This window comes from Panthera pardus, unplaced genomic scaffold, assembly GCF_024362965.1.
Source record: "Panthera pardus isolate Hobbes unplaced genomic scaffold, ASM2436296v1 HiC_scaffold_17, whole genome shotgun sequence".
In the NCBI taxonomy this organism is placed as follows: domain Eukaryota; kingdom Metazoa; phylum Chordata; class Mammalia; order Carnivora; family Felidae; genus Panthera; species Panthera pardus.
Window position 1 is genome coordinate 111,213,834 of NW_026526732.1, and position 23,173 is coordinate 111,237,006.

The 23,173-nt window shown below is 43.2% G+C and overlaps 1 long non-coding RNA gene and 1 pseudogene across 1 annotated transcript; one reads left to right on the forward strand and one right to left on the reverse strand.

Annotated features, from left to right (window-relative positions):
• The window catches only part of LOC109252723 (protein numb homolog), a 53,324-nt pseudogene extending 31,779 nt beyond the window's left edge, over window positions 1–21,545 (forward strand).
• A 306-nt stretch (window positions 21,546–21,851) lies between these two features.
• On the reverse strand, window positions 21,852–23,117 carry LOC109252720 (uncharacterized). Its single transcript, XR_002074144.2, has 2 exons — window positions 22,754–23,117; window positions 21,852–22,613 (listed from the first exon to the last, which is right to left on the reverse strand). It is a non-coding gene; the product is annotated as an uncharacterized LOC109252720 (long non-coding RNA).
• Between the last annotated feature and the right edge of the window lie 56 nt (window positions 23,118–23,173).

The window sequence follows — 23,173 nt, forward strand, 5'->3', positions numbered from 1 at the left end:
AGAGTCTGGAGCCTGCTTCAGATTCTGTCTCCCTCTCTCTCTGCCCCTCCTCCACTTGTGCTTTGTCTCTGTCTCTAAAAAATAAATAAATGTTAAAAAAAAAAAATTTGTTTTAAATAAAAATGCAGACCTGAGGGGAACTGCACATTCTCACAGATTAACTCCTCTGAAGGTTGCTGAAGAAAAGCTAATGACTCTGCTACTAGACTTTCCTTAATGTCTAGTTCTACACACATCTTGATTACAAGATGCCATTATTACTTGTATATCTCGGCAGGATAACCTTGGCCCGGAAGCTGGTCCCTCCTTCGTGACTGGGCCCTATATCTAGTTCCATATCACAGTGAAAAGCCATCTTCTTACCAATCTCCCCAGCAAGAAAATCTCCCTTGTACATCACTGGAAGTCTCAAGTGCCTATATCTCAATTCCCATTTGGACAAAGTCCATAGTGAACAACAGTTGGGAGAAGAAAAGTGACAGAAAGAGGGAAGTCATTTAAGTTGTGCTCATTCAGTCATTCTTAATAGTCAGTGATAAAAATAGATCCCTTAAAACTGGTAAATCCAGGCATCTGGGTGGCTCGGTTGTCTGAGTGTCCAGCTCGACATCAGCTCAGGTCATGATCCCAGGGTTGTGGGATCAAGCCCCATGTTGCGCTCTGTGCTGAACATGGCACCTGCTTGAGATTCTCCCACCTGCCCCCTCTGTCTCTCTCTCTCTCTGTCTCTCTGTCTCTTTCTACCCTGCTCACTCTTGCTCTCTAAAAATAATTTATTTATTTTTTTTAATAAAAAAGAAACCACAACTGATAGAGGCACTTGGGTTGCTCAGTCAGTTAAACGTCAGACTTCAGCTCAGGTCATGATTTCATGGTTCATGAATTTGAATCCCGAGTCAGGCTCTGTGCTGACAGCTCAGAGCCTGGAGCCTGCTTTGGATTCTGTGTCTTCCTCTCTCTTTGCTCCTCCCCCACTCACACACTGTCTCTTTCACAGATAAATAAACATTTAAAAAAAGTTCAAAAAAAACCACAACTAATAAATCAAGTATAGAAGAAGTATATTTTAAGATATAAAAATAAATACTAAAAAGAGCAGAAAGAGGGAGGAAGTGTGAATATACTAGTTTCACAAGTACTCAGAGTAAGCAGTCAGTCTTACCTAAAGAAACAGGATTAAGTGTAATATAGAAACTTATATTTATAAAGTTAAAATGCAAATAGGTATTTTCTTATAACTTATTAGGAAAAACACCCAGAGACACTATAGTCACATCCATACAAGAAAATAGTCCATGTAGTGAAAGATTTAAAATGTTAGAAAAACAAAACAAAAACCCAGAAAACATTATACACAATGTGATGCAGATTTAAGACCAAATGTTTACATATGTGGGTTGGATTCGCTGTGACAGGCACTGTTGCCTACCCTACAGCTCTCCCCTTGCTGTTGTTTGGGCGATATACCCAGCCCCTTGGCATGACTCACTATTGGTCAGGCCTCCTGTCAGCCTCCCTGACACCTAAGAGTAGCCAGGCATATGATCCGTTTGCATGGCCAATGAGATTTGAGGGGACATCTGTAGGGCTACTGGAAAATAAATCTTTTCCCCTGTTAAGAGTAGCCCCAGGAAGACAAAGGCTTTTACCCTCTCTTCTGCCTTTGAATGCACCTGAGAGGTTGGGAACCACAGGAGCCAGTTTGAGTTCCTGAGTCAACAAGAATAAGGAGTGTCCCAGCAGAAGGAGCCTGTGAACTGAGGACACTATTGAGCTGTTGAATGAATGCCAACCACCAAAGTTGCAGAGTGACTCCTATCTTTACCTCCATCGTTCATTTCTTCAGGCCTAGCATGGAAAGAGGTCTCAGTTCATCTCAGCAAAACATTCCTTAGAAGCTTTTGGCCAGTTGTCTTCGTAGACCGCTTAGGTATTTCACTTGGAGCAGAGAATAGTTGATTTTGTACTAAAAAATCTTCCCAGCAGAGAATCTTCCTGGCCCTGGAGTATATATAAATGGCCTTGGGCTTGTGGGATGGGATCCCGGAACACTGGAAATAGCCGTGCAATAACAGAAGGTGATTCAGGGAGGAGCTTCTTGAGGTCACACTAAGGGTGTAAACTGCTCCAGACAGCCCTTAATTCCTTGCTTGTATGAATGCTTTAAGCTCCTATAGGAACACATTGAGTGTTCCTCCCGCTTGGTATCTCTCAATGATTTCTTTTTTTTTTTTAATATTTACTTATTTTTGAGACAGAGCGCGAGTGGGGGAGGGGCAGAGAGAGAGAGGGAGACACAGAATCTGAACAGGGCTCCAGGCTCCGCGCTGTCAGCACAGAGCCCAATGCGGGGCTTGAACTCATGAACCCTGAGATCATGACCTGAGCCGAAGTCGGACGCTTAACTGACTGAGCCACCCAGGCGCCCCACCACTTGCTGATTTTTTAGTGACTTCTACCAAACCCACAGTCTCTCCGGTAGACTTTCTTCCCTTCCCCGAGGCCCCTCCTCCCTCCCTTTCCCTCACATTCATTGACTTCCTAATCAGGCTCAAGCTTCTACGACTGTCTTAACTCCTAGTTCCAAAGATCTCCAGGCCCTCTTCCCCACTGGCTCTCTGTCCCTCCTTTCTAAAACAGATTCATTTTTTGTGCTCCCAGCTTTTCTGGGAGCCACCTCACCACTTTCTTCCCCGTTTACCGCAGCGGGGCTCTGGGTAGTCACCCCACACACCCACCACCCACAGTGCTGTTTCTTCCCGCATCTCCTGAACCTCCTTCTGTCCATAGTCTCTCCTGCTGCATATTTGGCAGTCGGTTTCCTTCCCCACAGCTACACTGACGCTGTTCTCTTATAAGGTCAACAATGACCTCTTTTTAGCTAAATCCATTATTCTTTTCTGGTTTCTCAATCTCTTGACCTCTCTGGTACATGAAACACACACACACACGTACATGCACACATACACACACACAAATGATTTCTCCTACCTCAAATGCTCTCTCTCTTCCTTGGCTTTCGTTCTGTTTGCTAGCAATTCCTCCTGTCTTTATTACTTCTATCCCTCTTGCCACCCCTTTACTGGGTACTCCCTTTTTCAGCCCTTGGCACTCTAGTCGGTCTTTACTCTTTCACTCTAACACGCAGCATCTTTCCTACGGCTGCTCCGTCGGTGCCAGAAAGGCCTGTGCTGCTTTCTCACTCACACGTTAGCCCCTCAGTGTTCACTGTTCATCTACTCTTGGTATTTCACTGCTACTGTAATTTGGACCTATCTCCTTTCCCAAACTGGCTCCTCCTCCCCATTGCCCTGCCTTTGGTCATGGCATGGTCATTTTGTCCCTGTGTTAGTTCGATAGCGATGAAGGAGCGTGGGGCTAGCTGAGGGCAAAGTGCAGGCTCACGGCGCACCCCCCCCCCACCAAGGTGGGACATGTATGTTACTTTGGACACTCCCAGCTACCCCAAAACAGGAAAGCACAAAAAAACAAACGGTTAAACTGATAAGTGTCTCCACCAGTTTACTAGAAAAAGGCGATCCCATCCACAGCCTGAATTCCCTACTGTCTGATGTGAATGCTTTGCTAGAGGAAAAAACAACCTTAGCTTGACCATAGCTGGGCCTCCAGTAGGTCTTTAGAATGTCAGCGTGTCTTTAGAAACTCTTTCTTGACTTTGTCTCCTCCAATTCCATAAACTGGTCACCCCCACACTTACAGTGCAGCTCTTCCTGCCCATGGGTCCTGTCCCCATGCTTCAATAAAATCACCTTTTTGTACCAAAGACGTCTTCAACAATTCTTTCTTGGCCATCAGCTCTGAACCCCATGAACCCCACCATCACCCCTAAACCTCATTAATAGGACTGTCATAACCACAACAACAACAGCAACAATAAAAAAAAAAGAACCCACAGAAACGACATTTAAGGTGTCTTAAACAACAAAAATTTACTTTCTTACAGTTCTGGAAGAAACTAGAAGTCCAAGATTAAGGTGCTGGCAGGTCTGGTTTCTCCTGAGGCCTCCGGTTGGCTTGCAGATGGCCACCTTCTTGCTGTGTCCTCCCTCACACGGCCTTTTCTGTCCACATGCATCCCTGATGTCCTCTCTCTCCTCTTAGAGGGACACCAGTCGTACTGGATTAGAGCCCACCCCAATGACCTCATTTCACCTCAGTTGTGCCTCTGAGGGCCTTATCTCCAAACGCAGACCCCTTCTGAAGTACCGGAGTTAGGGCTTTCACACAAAAATGGGGAGGAGGGTAATTCAATCCATCACTGTCACCCAGGCCAAAAACTTTACTGTCTTCTTGACTGACTTCTCTCTGCTACCCAGACATTTAGTCTTCTGGACTTTTCCTATTAAATACTAAATCGATCTCTTTACCACCATTCCCAAGTGCCGTTGTCAGGCCTTAATCTAGTAAAAAATTTTCCTGCCTCATCTTTATAAGGCCCTCTATAATCTGATCCACCTCATCTGTTGGCATTTTTACCAAAGCCAATCGTACATAAAAAAATAGAAATGATACTATTAAAAAAAAAAAGAAAAGAAAAAAAAGAAAAAACAGCCTCAGCCCTAAACTCAGGCCCAATGCCCAGATGTAGGCTTCATGTAGTTTCTTTGATCTAGAATATGCTTGAGAAAATTACTTTCCACCATATCTCTTTTTTCTTGCCATGCTGGTTATTCCATAATCCTAAATAATAATATTATACAATATTATTTAATATTATGCAATAATAATATTGTGCAATATCGAATTGTATCTACCAGTTTAGACATTCTACCTTTTTTAAACAATGTTTTCTACGTTTTTATTAATTTTCGAGAAAAACAGAGTGTGAGTGGAGGAGGGGTAGAGAGAGGAGACACACAATCCAAAGCAGGCTCCGGGCTCCGAGCTGTCAGCACAGAGCCTGATGCGGGGCTCGAACCCATCAACTGTGAGATCATGACCTGAGCCAAAGTCAGATGCTCAACTGACTGAACTGCCCAGGCGCCCCTAGACATTCTACTGTTTATGAAGGATAAGAATTAGGCTCAGAGGCACTACCCCATACCACCTTGCCTCATCCCACCGCCCAATTTTTGATAGTTATAAATTATTTTTGGTCCTTGCCATCAACATTTGAGAGTATTTCTTAATTCCTCACAAAGTAAAATGAGGTTACTAGTGCCCTTGCTCTTCCATTTCTCCCTCTCTTTTCACTTTTCAACTTCTTTTTTAAGAATTTTTTTATTGAGGATAATTCTATTATTACTTTTATTGTTATTTTATATGTAAACTCTAAACCCATTGTGGGGCTCGAACTCACAACCCCGAGATCAAGAGTCGCACGCTCTACCAACGGCTTCTGTCAGGTAGATCTTTAATCTCACATTGTTAAGGGTGATTGCATTTATAATCTGTGCATGACAGTATCCAAGAGCTATATGTGTATAGGTTTATTCTAAAAGTGTGATGTCAATACACAGGGCTTACGTTATTATGACTATGTAAATATTGTGCCAGAGGAAATTTTGCCTGTAACATCCATTGTTAACCATCCCTGGACTGTTCAAAATAATATGCTCTGAACATCTGTACAAATACATCCTCTTTTCTTTCATTCTACCTGTTGCTCAAAAATCTTGCCACATTTTAGTTTCCTTCACATTTGGACATTTTGCTCTTAGAGTTTGTAATTTATTTTTTCCTTATTGAGAAGTATGTTAGTTTCCTAGGGCTGCTGTCCTACCATTCTGGAGGCTGGAAGTCCGCGTCGGCCGGATCATGCTCTCTCTGGGCCCTGGGGAAGAGCCTTCCTTCTTTCTAGCTTCTGGTGGCTCCAGTAATCCTGGCATTTCTTGCCTTGCAGCCTCAATACTCCAATCGCTGCCTCTCTCTCCTTCCCTGTGACTCCGTGTGTGTCCTCTCCTCTTCCTATAAGGGCCCCACTACATGCAGGCTGGTTTCATCTCCAGATCCTTCACTAATTATGTCTGCAAAGACCCCATGCCCAAATAATGTTACATTTTGAGATTCCATGTGGGCATGAATTTTAGGGGGCTACTATTCAACACAGTACAAGGGGAAAACATGATTTTCTCACTATATTATTAATATTTTCTCTACTGTGGGGCACCTGGTGACTCAGTCAGTTAAATGTTGGACTCTTGATCTCAGGTCAGATCTTGATCTCAGGGGTCATGAGTTCAAGCTCCACGTTGGGCTCCATGCTGGGCATGGAGCCTACCAAAAAATATATATATATATTTTCTCCACCACAATCTACAGTGAGAGGAAGTTATGGTCCAAAATGAATCCAGGAACTCAAACATTGTCATCACTGCCTTGTTTCTTTCTCTCCGTGCTCTGCCTTTGTTTCCTTCTGTGTCAGCTTCATTCTCCTGCAAGCTTACCTCATGTGCTGACAAAGTAGTTTCTAACATCTCTCCAGGCTCAAGTCTTCTTCACAGATTGTGATCCCAGCAAAAATGAAAACTACTTTACTGATGGTTCCAGTAAAATACCTCTGAAGGACTTTGCTTGGCTCATCTCTGAACAATCACTGTGGCCCAGGGCATGAAGTACGCTTATTTGGCCAAATTTGAGTCGCATGCCCGCCCTGAATGTTGGGAGGTCGGGTGACCCTACCCCAGGGATGAGGAAGGGATGGTGTCCTAAGAGATTCTAAGTAGGCAAAAAATCACATTATCCCTTGCAAAACTGAAAATAGCTTTATCAATAGCTTGATTGACAGCTGTACATAAAATTCTAGGTTTATAATTTTCTTCCAAAATATTGACAGTAATATCTCATTATTTTCTTTTATCCCAACATTACGAAAAGAAATTGAAAGTACAGAAAAATTGGAAGAGTTTTATACTGAACGTCCATAGATCTGTCACTTAGATTCTACAATTAACATTATATTTCCTTTATTAAATACCTTTCCACATATCCATCCCTCTGCTCATCTATCCATCCATCTTATTTTCTAGGCATTTCAAAGTAAGTCACAGACACCGCTGCCCTTTACTCTCAGACACTTCAGCGTGCAGATCATTACCGATATTCAATTCGGTTTGATATTTGTTTACAATTTTTTTTCATTTGAGCTAAAATTTTTATACAACAAAATGCAGAAATTTGAAGTGTGCCATTCAGTGAGTTTTGACACTGAAACCCAAACCCATATCAAGATATAGAACATTGCGTCTTCCCTCGTGTCCCTTCCCAGGAAATCCCTGCACCTGCCCCCTTGCAGAGGTAACCGCTGTTCTGAATTTTGTTTTTCTCATCGTGGATTCATTATGCCTGTTTAGGACTTCCTGTAGATGGACTCATACAGCAGTCGCACTTTTGTGTAAGGATTCTTTCACTCAGCATAATGTTTTTACACTTATCCATGTTGTTGTCTGCATCCCTTTCATTGTATAGCTATACCACCGTTTATTTATCCATTTTTCTACTGATAAATACATGGGGACTGTCTCTAGTTTTCAGCTATTGTGAATACAGCTGCTACACACATTCTTGCACACATCTTTTGTGTTTTGTTTTGTTTTGTTTGTTTTGGTTTTTTGTTTTAGAGAGAGAGAGAGAGCACGCGTGCAAGTGGAGGAGAGAGGGGCAGAGGAAGAGAGAGAATCTCAAGCAGGTTCCATGCTTGGCACAGAGCCCACCGCAGGGCTCAGTCCTATGACCCTGGGATCTTGACCTGAGCTGAAACCAAGAGTCAGATACTCAACGGACTGAGCCACCCAGACGCCCCTGCACACATCTTTTTGTAGGCACAGTTTCCATTTTTCTTGGACAAAGTGCTAGGAGTGGAGATGTGAAGTCATAGAGTAGCTGTAGGTTTCATTTTTTGAGGACCTTGCCAGATCTTCTGCCAGAATGATCATCTTATTTTACAGCCTTCCAATAAAGCATGAGAGTTCTGGTTGCTCCACAGCCCTTGCCAACATTTGTTGTCAGTCTTCCCAATTTCAGTCATATTGGTCATATAGTAGTGTTTCATTTTGATTTTAGTTTTTAATTCCTGATTTCTAATGATTTTGAGCAGTTTTTCATGTGCAATTTGTGTATTTTCTTTTAGGTAGTATTTGATTAAATCTTTCAGTCATTTAAAAACATGAATTATCTTTTTTTTTAAACACAAGTGGGAAAGTTTATTAAAGCAAAAAGTGCACTGTCAAAATAGGAGACCAGCCGAGCTAGAGAGAGAGCTGCATCAGATTATCTTTTTTGAACTGTACAGCTCTTTTTTTGTTGTTGGCAGGGTTCTTTATATATTCTGGATTTTGAGCTTTCTCAAGTATGTTTTTTAAGTATTTTTTCCAAACAATACATTGTCTTATAAATGTATTTATAAGAAACAGAACTATTTAAAACTTGATGAATTTATCATTTCTTCCTTTTATGTTTTTTGCTTTCAGCGTCCTTCCTACCCCAAGTCATGAAGATATTCTTCTGTGTTTTCTTCCATCTTTTTTTTTTAAATGTTTTTTATTTATTTTTGAAAGACAGAGAGGGTATGGGCAGGGGAGAGACAGAGAGAGGGGGAGACACAGAATCCAAAGCAGGCTCCAGGCTCTGAGCTGTCAGAACAGAGCCTGATGCGGGGCTCAAACTCATGAACCATGAGATCATGACCTGAGCCAAAGTCAAACGCTCAACCAACTGAGCCACCCAGGCACCCCTCTTCCATCTTTTTGTTTTAGTTATTATGTTTAGTCAAGAATTCATCTCGGTTTATGTGTATGGTTTGAGGTAGGGATCAGGATTCTTCTTTTTCCCCTATGGATATCCAGTTGTTTTAAGACATTAACAAAAATTCTAATGTTTTCTGATATCTAATAATTGCAGATTGCCTGCTGCAAGTCTGATTTTTATTCCCTTGAAGGTGACTGATTTCTTCCCTCTCTAAGTGCTTTTTGGATCTTCTTTTTTCCTTAGTACATCTAATATTATCCTGCCAACCTCTCAGTATCTTCTTTCGATCTGAAGATTCATAGCGATCTTAGCTTTGGTAGATTTTCTTCAGTGATTTCTGTCATAACTTCTACCCTTGCATTTTCTCTGGGCTCTCTTTCTAGAACACATTTTGGTTGTATTGTGGACCTGGATTAGACCTCCAGGTCTTTTATATTTTCTCTTTATTTTTTGTCTTTCTCATTTTTCTCATGTCATATTTCTACCTTTCTAGAAACAATTATAGTGTGGCAAGCATATTTTTAATTTCCAAGTACTTTTTCTTGTTCTCTAATTGTTCCTTCTTTATAACATCTTGTTTTTACTTTAGGTATTTATTATATCTAGAATATCTCCAAAAATATTAATTAGAGGCTTGAAAATTTATTTTTCTGTTACTTAAATTGGTTCTTGTGAGGTCAGATTTATTTTTGCTTCTTCTGTTTTTTTTTTTTTCTTTCTTTCTTATGTAGCTGATTTCCCTCCTGTGCCCAGTGATATGGGGGGTGCTTTTTATAGTTTTAAAAAAAGCAAAATAAGCTGATTTTTTTCTAGATGTGTTTCTTCTACTATTGCATATAGGGTGGTTTTCCTGCTAGCTAATTACTCAGAAACCAGAAGAGGCTGACAGGAAGTTCTGTGTTCATGAGCAGAGCTTGCTACACAGGAAGACTTCCTGTTACAATGAAAAAATGGAGAGCCAGAGAGAGGAGGGCTTTGCTGGGCTGCTACCACTCACCCCCCTAGTATTGGTTCATCAGTATTGTATAAAAGCTATTGTCTGCTGATTGTCCTTTTCTCATTTCTCACGAGATGAGAAATTTATCTATCTATTTATTTATGTTTTTTAAAGTTTATTTACTTATTTTGAGAGAGAGAGAGAGAAAGAGGCAAGGTGGGAGGGCCAGAGAAAGAGAGAGAGAGAGAGAGAGAGAGAGAGAGAGAGAATCCCAAGCAGGCTCTGCACTGTCAGTGTAGAGCCTGATGTGGGCTCTGTCTCATGAACCCTGAAATAATGGCCTGAGCTGAAACCAAGGGCCATAACCTTAAGCGACCGACTATAATTCAGGTCATGATCTCATGGTTTCTGAATTTGAGCCCCATGTTGGGATCTGTGCTGACAGCTCGGAACCTGGGGCCTGTTGGATTCTGTGTCTCCCTCTCTCTCTGCCCCTCCCCTGTTCACACTCTGTCTCTCTTTCCTTAAAATAAATAAACATTAAAAAATTTTTAAAAAAATAATAAAACTAAAGCTTCATTCTATCTTTCAAATTATTTATTTCCTGCTCTTTCTTTTTTTTTTAATTATTTTTTTAATGTTTGTTTATTATTGAGAGACAGAGAGAGACAGAACATGAGCAGGGGAAGGGCAGACACAGAATCTGAAGCAGGCTCCAGGCACAGAGCCTGACGCGGGGCTTGAACTCACAAACCGCAAGATCATGACCTGAGCCGAAGTCAGACGCTTAACCGACTGAGCCACCCAGGTGCCCCTCCTGCTCTTTCTGAATGGCATCTTTCATTGGATTTGGGTCCATATCTTTACTTTCTCATGGCTATGCCAGACTAGCATCCACTTTCATGCCCTCAGTTATTGTGTTCCTTTTTCCAGAAACTTTCTTCTTCTTATCCCTCTTTTCTCCCACCTTAACCTAGTGAAATTCTTCCCAACTCTTGAAGCTAATTTGAACGTCCTTCCTCCATGAATCCCATCTATTTAAAGTACCTTTGATTGGCCTTCCTTTTATCTTACTTTACTCAACTCAATGCCTCTTGTTCACAATTCAGGTCTTAATTACACAGTGTCGTATTGGTCACTCTCATTTCAAATGTTTATTATTATGCTGGTAACTATTAAAAAGTCTTCAGGACAAGCATTTAGTTTTCTCTGTCCTTCAAAACACGCAGCACAGTATGCATTTTAATAGGTATTCAATAAGTATTTGTAATTGATCAGCTTCCCTACTATTTGCAAGAAAGAAGATAGATAATAGCTTATATTTCTTTCTTCTGGAAACAGTAAGACATGAGTCTTTTAATTGAAAGCTGAATTGGGGATGTTCTGTTTCAGGCAAAAGGAATGCTGATTTTTCTGCACTAAGTTAATATATAACTATATTAAGTTACATAGCATAAATGTCTGCTCAAAGCCATGGCAATAGAAAGATCCACCAAAATTGAAGCAATTGAGGTCAGAGGGGTTTGGGAAAAGCAAAATAGCAAAAGGTGATTTAAAAATAGACTTTAGGGGCACCTGGGTGGCTTAGTGGGCTGAGCATCTGACTTGATTTTAGCTCAGGTCATGGTCCCAGCCTTGTGGGATCAAACCCTTCATTGGGCTCCATGCTGAGCATGAAGGCTGTTTGGGATTCTCGCTCTCTCTGTCTCTCTCTCTCTCTCCCCCCTCCTCCTTTTGCCTCTTTCCCCTGCTTGCTCTCTCTGTCTAAAATAAAAATAATAAACAAGTTAAAAATAAATTAAAATAGATTATTTATAGATTTAAATTTCTGTAACACTGCTAACAATGTCATCTTCAATTAAAAAGGAAAGTGGTCTAGTGGTAGAAAAAGAACAAATAATAAGAAATAATGTGCTTCTGGTAGTAATTACCACTGTTCACTAAGTATATCTGCTTCCCTACCCTTCTGGGCACATGGTAGTTTTGTCCTGCCTTGATCCAGTGATGTTAGGGGTAGCCATGTGACTTGATTTGGCCAAAGAAATGAGAGTGAATGTGGTGTCACTTTCAGGTGGAAACTTTAAAAGCCAGTGAAGGATTTGCCATATTCCTGATTTCTGCCTGAGTGATCATGGAAGCATGTGATACTCCGTAATTCTGAATTCCTGAAAGTACGTAGTGAACAGTCTGTGTGCAGGTCTGTGGTGGAAAGAGTGTGAGTGAGAGACAGACCTTTGTTGTTTAAGCCACTGAGTATACATGATTGCTGTTCAGGCTCATCAAACCACCACCTGTGGGCCAGTTGCCTGTTTTGATAAAATTTTACTGGAACGTAGGGAAGACATTTGTTTCTGTGTTGTCTGTGTCTGCGTTCATGCTACAACTGAATTGACTAATTACAACAGAGACCATATGGCCTGCCAGCTGAAAATATTTACTATCACTCTTTAAGAAAAAGCTTGTTGACCTCTGACCTAGGGTATCCTAACTCTGATAGAACTGAAAGTCTTTGATAAGTGTCCTTTTATGGCTACTTCCTGTTTTGTACACAACACAAAAGATACACTACCTAGCTAGCTAGCTTCCAAGATGGCAGCGGTGATCCCCAACCCTGAACACAAGGCTATTCACATCTCTGTGCACTTCCTTCCCACACTGAGCAGGGCTGACTTATGTAACCAATGTGGAAGTAATGGAGTGTGACTTCCACGTCTGGGTCATTAAAGATCGTGTGACTCCCATCTGCCTCTCTCTGAGACCACTCACTCTGGGAGAAGCCACTACCATGTTCCAAGGGCACTTGAAGCCTTAGGGAGAAGCCACATGGTGAGAAAACGAGGCCTCCTGACAACAGTTATGTGGGTCAAGCCCTCAGATGATTGCAGCCTCAGCCAAGGTGTTAACTACATGAGTGCTCTGAGCCCAAATCACCCAGGTAAGCCACTCCTGGAGACCTGACTTAGAAGAAATTATACGATAATAAACATTTGTTTTTTTATTTTAGTTTTTTAAATGTTTATTTATTTTGAGAGAGAGAGGGAGGGGCAGAGAGAGAGAGAGAGAGAGAGAGAGAGAGAGAGTCCCAAGCAGGCTCCACGCTGTCAGCTCAGAGCCCAATGTGGGGCTCCAACTCGAACCATGAGATTGTGACCTGAGCCGAGATCAAGAGTCTGATGCTTGGGGCGCCTGGGTGGCGCAGTCGGTTAAGCGTCCGACTTCAGCCAGGTCACGATCTCGCGGTCCGTGAGTTCGAGCCCCACGTCGGGCTCTGGGCTGATGGCTCGGAGCCTGGAGCCTGTTTCCGATTCTGTGTCTCCCTCTCTCTCTGCCCCTCCCCCGTTCATGCTCTGTCTCTCTCTGTCCCAAAAATAAATAAAAAACGTTGAAAAAAAAAATTAAAAAAAAAAAAAAAGAGTCTGATGCTTAACTGACTGAGTCACCAGTCGCCCCACATTTGTTGTTTTAACACTAAATTTGGGAGTAATTTGCTATTCAGAAGTAGATAATCAATGCAATATTCAAATGAAAAAATATCCTCGTACTCTGTACACTTACACATCTATGTATTTGCTTGTGGGATTTTACAGACACGTGCACATTGTTTTACTATTTTATTACTGGACAAAGAATTTGTGGACTTCCATAATTATAGTATACTTGTGTGAATATAGATAAGGTTATCTTACCTGTGGAAGAAATTATTATACATGTATAGATCTCTCCCATTTCCTTTTTAACACTGAATCTTTGTGGAATACAGGTGAAATGTGTTCTGAGAAGGAAGGAAAAGAAACTCCTAATATTTCAGTATTTCTTGATAGGGTAACTGCTCATGTTTACCCTAAGTTCTTTGTATGCAGGATTAGGGTAGAATGAATGGAGCAAACTGCTCATAGTACTTAATTATTTCATTTCTAAGTGATGATGCAAAAGTCTCAGAAGCCAGGTTTTTCCAATTAACTACTATAACCTTTATATATACATTAAATGGAACAGTTAGTAATAACATTTGGAATTGTAAGAGTGACATATGGAATCAAGAAAGACCTTTGAAATGAAATTAAGGAATAGTCAAGAGGCAAAAGTCCATAGGAAGCAGGCTTCAAGGAAAACTGAATAAAAGTGTTCCTGATGGCATTTGCTTTTTCTTTTGCATATTGAGACCAACAGGCAAAGAAAATGGGTAAAAAATTCCTTCTCAAATGGTATCAGCAGATTAGTTTGCATAGCAGATTGTATGTATTTAACCCAAAATATAAACAAATAAATTAACCCAAAATATAAACAAACGATTTTTGGATAGTACTGGTAGGCATAAAGCCTGAGAAATAGAAAATAAAAAAGGAAAGTTAGAAAGAAAGAGAGTGGGGAATGAAAAAAGGCTAAAAAATGAAGAAAATCCATGGAGCCATGTGAGTATTCACGTGCATAGTCCTTGGATTCTTAACCATGTTCCAAACTTGGGGACAATGCAGGTTATCTGGCCAAATCTCATTTTCTGAGCCTATGGCTTCCCTTGGGCCTTCAGGAAATAAATAGTCCACTATCAGTCAGCAAATGAGTACTGGCTTCCACAGCTTGGGCCCCCATGAAATGAGGCCAGGACTAGAGGAGAAATTCATCAACTCACTGCTACCCCAGCGAAGACCTCAAAACATAGTTTCTTTCTCCTTTTTACATCATGTTTGTTTAGGGGCGCCTGCGTGCCTCAGTCAGTTAAGCATCTGACTTCGGCTCAGGTCATGACCTCACAGTTTGTGGGTTCAAGCCCCACGTCAGGCTCTGTGCTGACAGGTCGGAGCCTGGAGCCTCCTTCAGATTCTGTGTCTCCCTCTCCCTCTGCCCCTACCCCATTCATGCTCTGTCTCTCTCTGTGTCGCAAAAATAAATTAAAAAGTTAAAAAAAAATTTATATCACGTTTGTTTAGTGACCGTATGACTCTATTGTGGACGGAAGGGCTGTATGTGCCTTGAATAATCCCTGTTGGACTGTGAGATTTTATTATTAAATCCCATGTTATCATACATACCTTAAATGATAAGCCTGTATGGTTGAATTTAGGAGACCAGGTTCGCGGTGCTGTTGCATATACGATCAAACTATAGAGCTAATTCTCCAGGCCTGGATTGTCTAAGCATAAACTTGTCCTGTGTAGATGTTCATTGTGCTGATTAATTTTTATATAATAAATATGACCAACAGTCAAGACCATATCTGATAAACTAAATAGCACTATGAAGGAATAAAATATTTGAGAATTCCTGAAAAATCTAGCATGCTTGCTGACCATAAATACGAGGAGAGCTGTTGAGAAAACCAGATTTTTCTAAGAGAAAAGAATGTGTGTGTAGACAATGTATATCTTAAAGGGAAATTCTTTGGTTCTTTTTAGAATAGTAAACAATTGTTAAATACTTTATTGGATTTCTTGTTGTCATATATTTAGGCAATGTAAGCATTCACTTGAGTAATCATTTCCTAACTTGGACTGAACGTGCAGGAGTTGGCTTGGAGGAGGTTAGCCTTGGAGCCCCCTGGATTCTGTTTCTTCGGGGAGGAGGCTGGCACAGAATCTTCAAAAAGTGTCATTTTATTAAAAATGTAAACTGGGATGGCACCTGCTTTTCAACTAAGAAAATGTTTTACAATGTATCTAATGTAAATTTAACCCTCTAATGCAATTTAAACCCTCCAAGGGGAAATTAGGCAGATTAAAAAATTTCTTCTTAAATGTATTTTTAGAGAATGAGCAGGAGAGAGGGGCAGAGGAGAGAGAGAGAATCTCAGGCTTAGTGCAGAGACCAGCGAAGGGCTCTATCTCACGACCCTGCTGAGATCACGACCTGAACTGATGCCAAGAGTCGGACCCTCAACCCATTGAGCCACCCAGGCGCCCCACTGAAGCAGATATTTTTAATCAAGATGCCCACCATCATCATTCCACAAATCCCATTGTTTGAAGCAGCCTAAGTCAAAGAAGCCAATTCTAACGTGATTGAGTGGTTTTCCTGTAGTTAAAGCTAAATTTTAACTGAGTCCTATCTGACTTTTATCTGAATTTCATCAGAACATTATGGTCATGGCATTTTAAAGATTTCTTTCCTTTGATTATCCTTCCCATTTTACAGCCCTTCCAAATTGCAGAGAAGATTGAGCTAGAAGTGTTTTCTTCCCCCAGAGCACACTGCTGATTTTCTTGGCTCATCTCACTGAGACCAGACGTGGACCCCCTGCACACAGGGTCATAGGATTTGTTCAGCTGTGACCAAGAATCTCCAGTTCTATGGCATAGTAGCTGAAATGGAAAACTGCATTTTTTACCTTGACATCTCCTCCATCCTAGTTTTTCAGGATTGATGATTGGGGTAAGTGTAAAAACTTTTCAGTGGTTTCTTAGATAAGATACCAAAAGCACAAGCAACAACAAAAGAAAAAATACATAAAGTGAACTGCATCAAACTTTAAAACGTTTGTGTTTCAAGGAACAGCACCAAGAAAGAGAAAAGACAGCTCACAGGATGGGAGAAAATATTTGCAAATCATGTATCTAATACACCTCAGTAATAAAAATGCAACCCAACTAAAAAATGGGCAAAATCTCTGAGTAGAAATTTCAACAAAGAAAATAGAAAGATGACCAAAAGCACATGAAAGGACGCTTAGCACCCTTAACCATCAGGGAATGGTAAATCAAAACCCCCGTGAAATACCCCTTCACATGCACCAGGGTAACTATAATCAGAAAGAGAGATAACAACAAGGATGTGGAGAAGGGGTCCCCAGACACTGCTGGTGGGAATGTCAAGCGGTGCCATCACTTCGGAAAATAGTCTGGCAGTTTCTCAGATGGTTAAAGATAGAGTTAACATCTGCCCCCCAGTAACGTCACTGCCAGGTGAATTCATTTCTCACCAAAGAGAATGGGAAACACATGTGTGCACAAAAGCTTGTATACAAATGCTCATAGCAATATTATTCATAGCCAAAATATTCATATTCATAGCAATAGTATTCATAGCCAAAGAGCAGAAAAAAACCTTAAATATCCATCAACTGGTGAGTGGATAAACAGAAGATGATTGGGGCGCCTGGGTGGCGCAGTCGGTTAAGCGTCCGACTTCAGCCAGGTCACGATCTCGCGGTCCGTGAGTTCGAGCCCCGCGTCAGGCTCTGGGCTGATGGCTCAGAGCCTGGAGCCTGTTTCTGATTCTGTGTCTCCCTCTCTCTCTGCCCCTCCCCCGTTCATGCTCTGTCTCTCTCTGTCCCAAAAATAAAAAATAAAAAATTTAAAAAACAAAACAAAACAAAAAAAAAAACAGAAGATGATTTATCTGAAGAATATGAAACACTAATTTGAAAAGATCTCTGTACTCCTACGTTCACTGCAGCATTGTTTACAGGAGCCAAGATATGGAAGTAGCCCAAGTGTCCATCTGTAGACGAGTGGATACAGAAGATGTGGAGATACATACGATGCAACATTACTCAGCCATAACAAAGGATGAAATCTAGCCATTGGCAACGACATGAAAGGACCTTGAGGGTATTATGGTAAGTGAAGTAAGTCAGATGGAAGAGGACAAATTCTGTGTGGTTTCACTTCTAGGTGGAATCTAAAAAACCGAACGAACGAACCAACAAAACGAAAACAAATTCACAGATATAGAGAATGGAGTGGTGGTTGCCAGAAGGGAAAGGGGTTGGGGGTTGGACGAAATGGGTAAAGAGCTCAGCTGTATGGTGAAGGGCAGTAACTAGACTCTTTGTAGTGTATACAAATATCGAGTTATAATGTTGTACGCCTGAACCTTACATAATGCCGTGTACCAATTTTACATCAATAAAAAATATGAAATACGCAGTGAACTATTATTCAGCATTAAAAAGGAAGTAAGTACTGAGATATAATACAACACAACATGAATGAACCATTATACTTAGAAGCCAGTCACAAAAGGACACATATTGTGTGATTCCATTGATATGAACCATAAGAGAAGGCAACTCTGGAGAGACAGAAGATAGATTAGTGGTTGCCTGAGACTGAGGAAGATGATAAGGGGGAGTACCTGCTAATGGGCACAGGGTTTCTTATTTGGGTGACGAAAACATCCTAAAACTGTGATTAGACAACTCTGTGAAAATACTAAAAACCATCGAATTGCACACTCTAAATAGGTGAATTTATGCTAAGTCAATCATACTTGTAGCTGTTATTTAAAAAACTCTTCTATGGAAGTGATCAAGGGTACAAATCAGGGGCAGATCAAGAAGACAGGGGCCTGTTGTCATGGGGGAGGTGGTGGCACTTGGTGGCTACCGGTGGCCAAGGAAGAGGCAGTGACACTGGACTTGGTTGGGGGCGGCGGCAGATTTGGGGCTTCCACAGCTTCTTCCAGGGTGGACGTCCAGCACAGCTGCTGTTGAGACCCAAGATCTTACTTCTCGTCCCTCGATTGGAGTATTGGTGTACCGGCCATCTTCAGACGCCTCTGGAAGACAGATGAGGAAACTGAGGCCTGGGGAAGTTACAAAACTTGTTCAAAGTCACACAGTTTGTAAAGGACACAGCCAAGACTAGAGTGGGTTGTCAAAATTAAAATGAACAGACTACAGCAAAGTTTTAGGGGAAAGAAAGATGTTTGTGATCCACAAGCCAGTCGTCCACATCAGGGGCAGGCGGATGAAGAAGGGGTTTGTACTGGAAAATGCAGCTTCCCGGTTGAGTACCTTGGCCATATAGAAGTTAAGGAGTCCAGAGGAAGGCACAGCTGTGAAGATGCTGTCAAAAGATTGAAAGCTGAAAGAAGTTCTTCAAAGGCTTCTTTGGAAGGCAGTCCTGTGGGTTTCAGCAGGTGGACCTCCAGTTGTGGATGAAAATACTAAGGGGTGCCTGGGTGGCTCAGTCGGTTAAGCGACCCACTCTTGATTTCGACTCCAGTCATGATCTCATGGTTTGTGAGATCGAGCCCTGCATCAGGCTCTGTGCTGACAGTGCAGAGCCTGCTTGAGATTCTCTCTCTCTCTCTCTCTCTCTCTGCCCTCCCACACACACTGTCTCTGTCTCTCTCCAAATAAACTTTAAAAATTAAAAAAAAAGAAAAGAAAATACTAAGGACCTCATAGTTGACCAGACAATAGAAAAAGTTACTTCCTGTGTCCCCGGTAGGAACTTGATAGAGGCTTCCCTGACATATGTCGTGATGGCACTGCTTGGCGCTGATCTGTCATTGCTCCATGGCTGTCAAGGTCATGGGTGCAAGATTGAGCATGAAGGAGAGGAAGCAGAAGCTGGAGAAGGAATGTGGGGTGACTGCTACTTTTGATGCTAGTCAGACCACTTGTACAACAGAAGGGTCATTCCGTGTCACAACAGCCACCGAGCACGCAGAATGAGAGCAATCATGAAACAGACCCAAGGTGTCCAGAAAGGGCCGGAGTGGTGGGAAGCAGACAGCATCAGCTCCCTGTGCTCATGGAGCATGTCCTGCGAGGGTCCCTTCTCATCTGCCCCAGTGACCACGCCGGTGACAGCGGTAGCATCACCATCTCCTGCCTTTCAAGTGAGTGGCCCTGACTCGGCCTCCCGTGGGCTTGCGGTTCAGCCAGCCCGCACCGCCCTCGTGGCCACAGCAATGAAGCCAGCCCTGGAGCCCTGGGCCCTGATGCTGTTCACGGGGGAATTGCAGCCACACACTCGGGGCCGGAGGCGGTCAGTCTTCCGGTGCTGCCTCTCCAGGTCTCGTCCAGGCTGCTCACAGACACACTCCCCCTGCGGCGGACTGCTGGTTAGAAGAGGGGTTCAAGAGTGTCTGGGCTCAGCTGCCCTTCCGCGGTCAGTTCTCCAGCCTCCCGCACCTACTGCCATCACCCAGCCAGCACCGCCTTTCCAAGGGAACTCATTCCTCACCTCCCAGCCTGTGCCAGTGGTCTGGTCCCACCCCTGCAGCCAGCCTTTGTTCCTGCCCAGTCCTATCCTGTGGCCAATGGGATGCCCTATCTGGCACCTCATGTGTCTGTGATGGGCATCACTCCCTCCTGATGGCAGCCAATGTGTATGACACTGTGGGCCACCCTCAGGCTGCCCACCCCCATCAGCCTCCCAGCCCGGTCAAGCCCCAGACATTCCCTTAGTAGGGGACAAGCCTACTTTCCTACAAGACTGCCAGTCTTTCATTAAGCCTCCTGGTCAGCACCCCAACGGTTCTGTAGCTTTCAGCGGTGTAGACGATGGCGGGTTGGCCTCATGAGATGAGCACACGGAGGTTCCTGCAGGCACCTGTCCAGTGCATCCTTCCGAAACCCGGTGGGCTGCATTAGGAAGCAAGTCCAGGCAGCGTACTAACCCCTCACCCACCAACCCTTCCTCCAGTGACTTACAGAAGATGTTTGAAATTGAACTTTAAGCAGTCTGTATGGCTTATGTATGTTGTGTGTACCTAGGCAAGGGCAGGGGCAGAGGTCAAAGGAGCAAAGGGAACTTTGCCTTCCCTGTCAGTTTACTTTCCACTAATCCCAAGGGTCCCAAGGAGCATGTCCAGGCACAGGGTTCTGTGAAAGGTGCTTTTGAAAAGAAAGGGGCAGGAACATTTCTAGAGAAAAATTGTCTTGCAGTTAGGCTAAAGAAGTCAAGGAAATGTTGCCCTCTGTCCACCTCCTGCTCCTGCAGTCCCTTACAGATCTCGGACAGCAGAGAGGCAGAAGTATATGGACAGGAGTCTGTATTCAAAGCACATTTACTGGAGTATAAAACAGTAGGGGAAGCAAAACCATCTCCCTTTGTTTTTCATGCCATTTGCCTGCCGCCCCTCAGTGCTGGCCTGTCTCAGAGCCCAAGAACGTGGTGGCCTGCGCTTGGGCTGGGGACAAGAGATAGGCGGGCTATGCTGCCAGGATTCCCGGGAGGTCACATCAGCAGTTGTCCAGCAGATTTTAGGTGTATCTTTAGGTATATTGTAGGTGTAAAGTTGAGCTTCCACTTTGAGTAAGAATAAACAAATCTGTATCAAAAAAGCCAAAATCCTTATTTTCATGCATTTACATATTTTAAATAGTTGTCAATATTAAAAAGTTGTATGAATGTAAGTGATCTTGCCAAAGGTAAAAGGGTTACCTGTAAGAAGCTGTACATCTGATTGATTTATCAGTGATGCCCGTCAAAGTGGGGAGAGGGAGGCTGGGAGTCGCAGATGAGATCTCTGGCTTATTTGGTATCATTCGTGGTAAGTAGCACATTGCAGCAACACATGCGAGTGACAAATACAGTCACTAGGTGCTGGTTGTAAAGAAAAGAAAGAGCAGTGTTGTCCTGGGTTTCAACCTGGGGTGAAATTCTAATGTCGTTATTTTGTTTTGTTTTTTATTATTTTTACAAAGTTTATTTATTTTTGAGAAAGAGAGAAAGAGAAAGTGGGCAGGGGAGGGGCAGAGAGAGAATTCCAAGCAGGCTCCGTACTGTTAGTGGGGAGCCCGACACGGGGCTTGAACCCACAAACCGGGAGATAATCACCTGAGCCCATGTCAGACGCTCCACTGACTGAGCCACCCAGGTGCCCCTAATGTCATTATTTTAATGGAATCAATCTAAATACACTTTGTAGAGAATATGTATTGGCCCCGATGGACTGCTGCAGTTTCTTTGTGTCAATCCTCTATGTTTGAACACTAGGGTGACAGTGACCTCATCATATCCATCCATGGGAGCACAGGTTACCGTGTTGGTTTGTCATGCGGGTCTTGGTGGGTTTTGTTTTGTCTCTTAGATTTGTGGGGGTGGAGAATCTGGTTTTATTAGCTGTGTGGGAGTCTGTCCGCTCACTTGAGAGCAGAGCATCCTGTTGCCAGTTGCAGCCACTTGACCTTTGGTAACAACATGAGATCCCATCTCATTTTTACTTTTGAATGTTGGCTTCACAATCAAATGTAAGCTGTATGTATTTGTACTGATAAGGATTTATAATCTGCTGGGGCGGCTGGGTGGCTCAGTTGGTTAAGCCTCTGACTCTCGATTTCAACTCAGGTCCTGATCTCCCAGTTTGAGTTTGAGCGGCAAGTTGGGCTCCACACTGACAGCATGGAGCCTGCTTGGGATTCTGTCTCTGCTCGCTCTGTCTCTCAAAATAAATAAAAAAAAATTATTTTAAAAAGCTTAACTTACAATATGCTTTAACAAAAAATGTTCTTCGTAGGGGAAAAAAAGACATGAACCAGTGTTAATTTTTTTAATATCTTTTTTTGGTAACTAAATGTCATAAACTACCCTAAATCTTCAATAGTGATGATTTACAATTATCAGTATGTGATTGTGAAAATCAATCAGGGAAGTAGTAGCAGGAATTTCATCTTTCAGTTCTGGACAAGAATTTATATGGAATGGTAGCTCACAAATAATTCTTTTGGGTCATGGGTGAAAAAAAAGGGTATTGCAGGTACTCTATTTTGATTTTCCCAAGTGAAGGGCAGTAATCCGAGGGACTTCTAAATTTCATCATACTGAGTAGAGTTCATAAAGGAGTGTAGCTTTACTTCTGTCGAGCATTGACTTTTGCTGATTACCGACTTATAACTGCGTTATCAGCACATCAGAGCTCTGAAAAATGGGCCTCAACGCCCTTGATTCATCCGCAAACGTCCCACAGTACCCTCTTCCTATTTTGCTAAGACCGTGAACTACATAGGGCACTAGGTCTCTCAGGTCCTGGGGGATCCCAGTAGAAACTGTATTCTGAAACGCGGGACGATCCGCAGGTGCAACTGTCGTTCTCCCAAGTCACAGCAGCCACGTTCCAAAGGCGTCCAACGGTGACCTTCCTCAGCGCCTGAGGACCGCCCTCCCTGCCCGCGCACGTGGCGAGGTGGGGACGGAGCCACGTGGGACCCGTGGAAGACACTCTCCGCAGCGCGCGGCTGACATTCCAGGAGCTGGAAAGGAGTTGTCAGCTTCTCGCTGCAAGACCCTGCGCGCAGACCCTGTAGTGAGAAGTGAAGCACAGTGAGGTGAAACGGGGATCGTCCCCGACCTCCCATCACACTTCCCTTTCCCTCCCTCATTCCGCCCCCGCCTCCGCCAACTCTCAGCCCGCTGGCTCAGCTCGGACTTGCCGCCAGACCTATCGCGGGGGCCGACCGAGACCCCGGAAGAGGGACTCCATCCGGGTGCTTTGTGCGGGCGAGGGAAGGGCGTGGCTTTATGACGACCGTGAGCGGGTGGGGCGAGGAGCCAACTCAGGAGCTGGGACAGCCAGACCGAGGGGGCGGTGGGAGTATGGGTTGCAACTTGCCACGCCCCGTGGAAACTCCATGCTGCTCGGGAGGGGAGTCTCTATTCTCAAACTCTCCTTAGAGGCGGGAATGTCAACTAAGAAGTTTAATTTCAAAGACTCCTCCTTTGGAAAGCTTCTTCATACTCTCTCCTGCTGCCCTTCTTTCCTCTCTGCTTGATAACCACGGGACACTCTCCGCCTCCGGCCTTCCCTCCCCCCCTCGCTCTGTGCAGATGGTGGCGGCCCGCGCGGTGCGCAGCCGCAGAG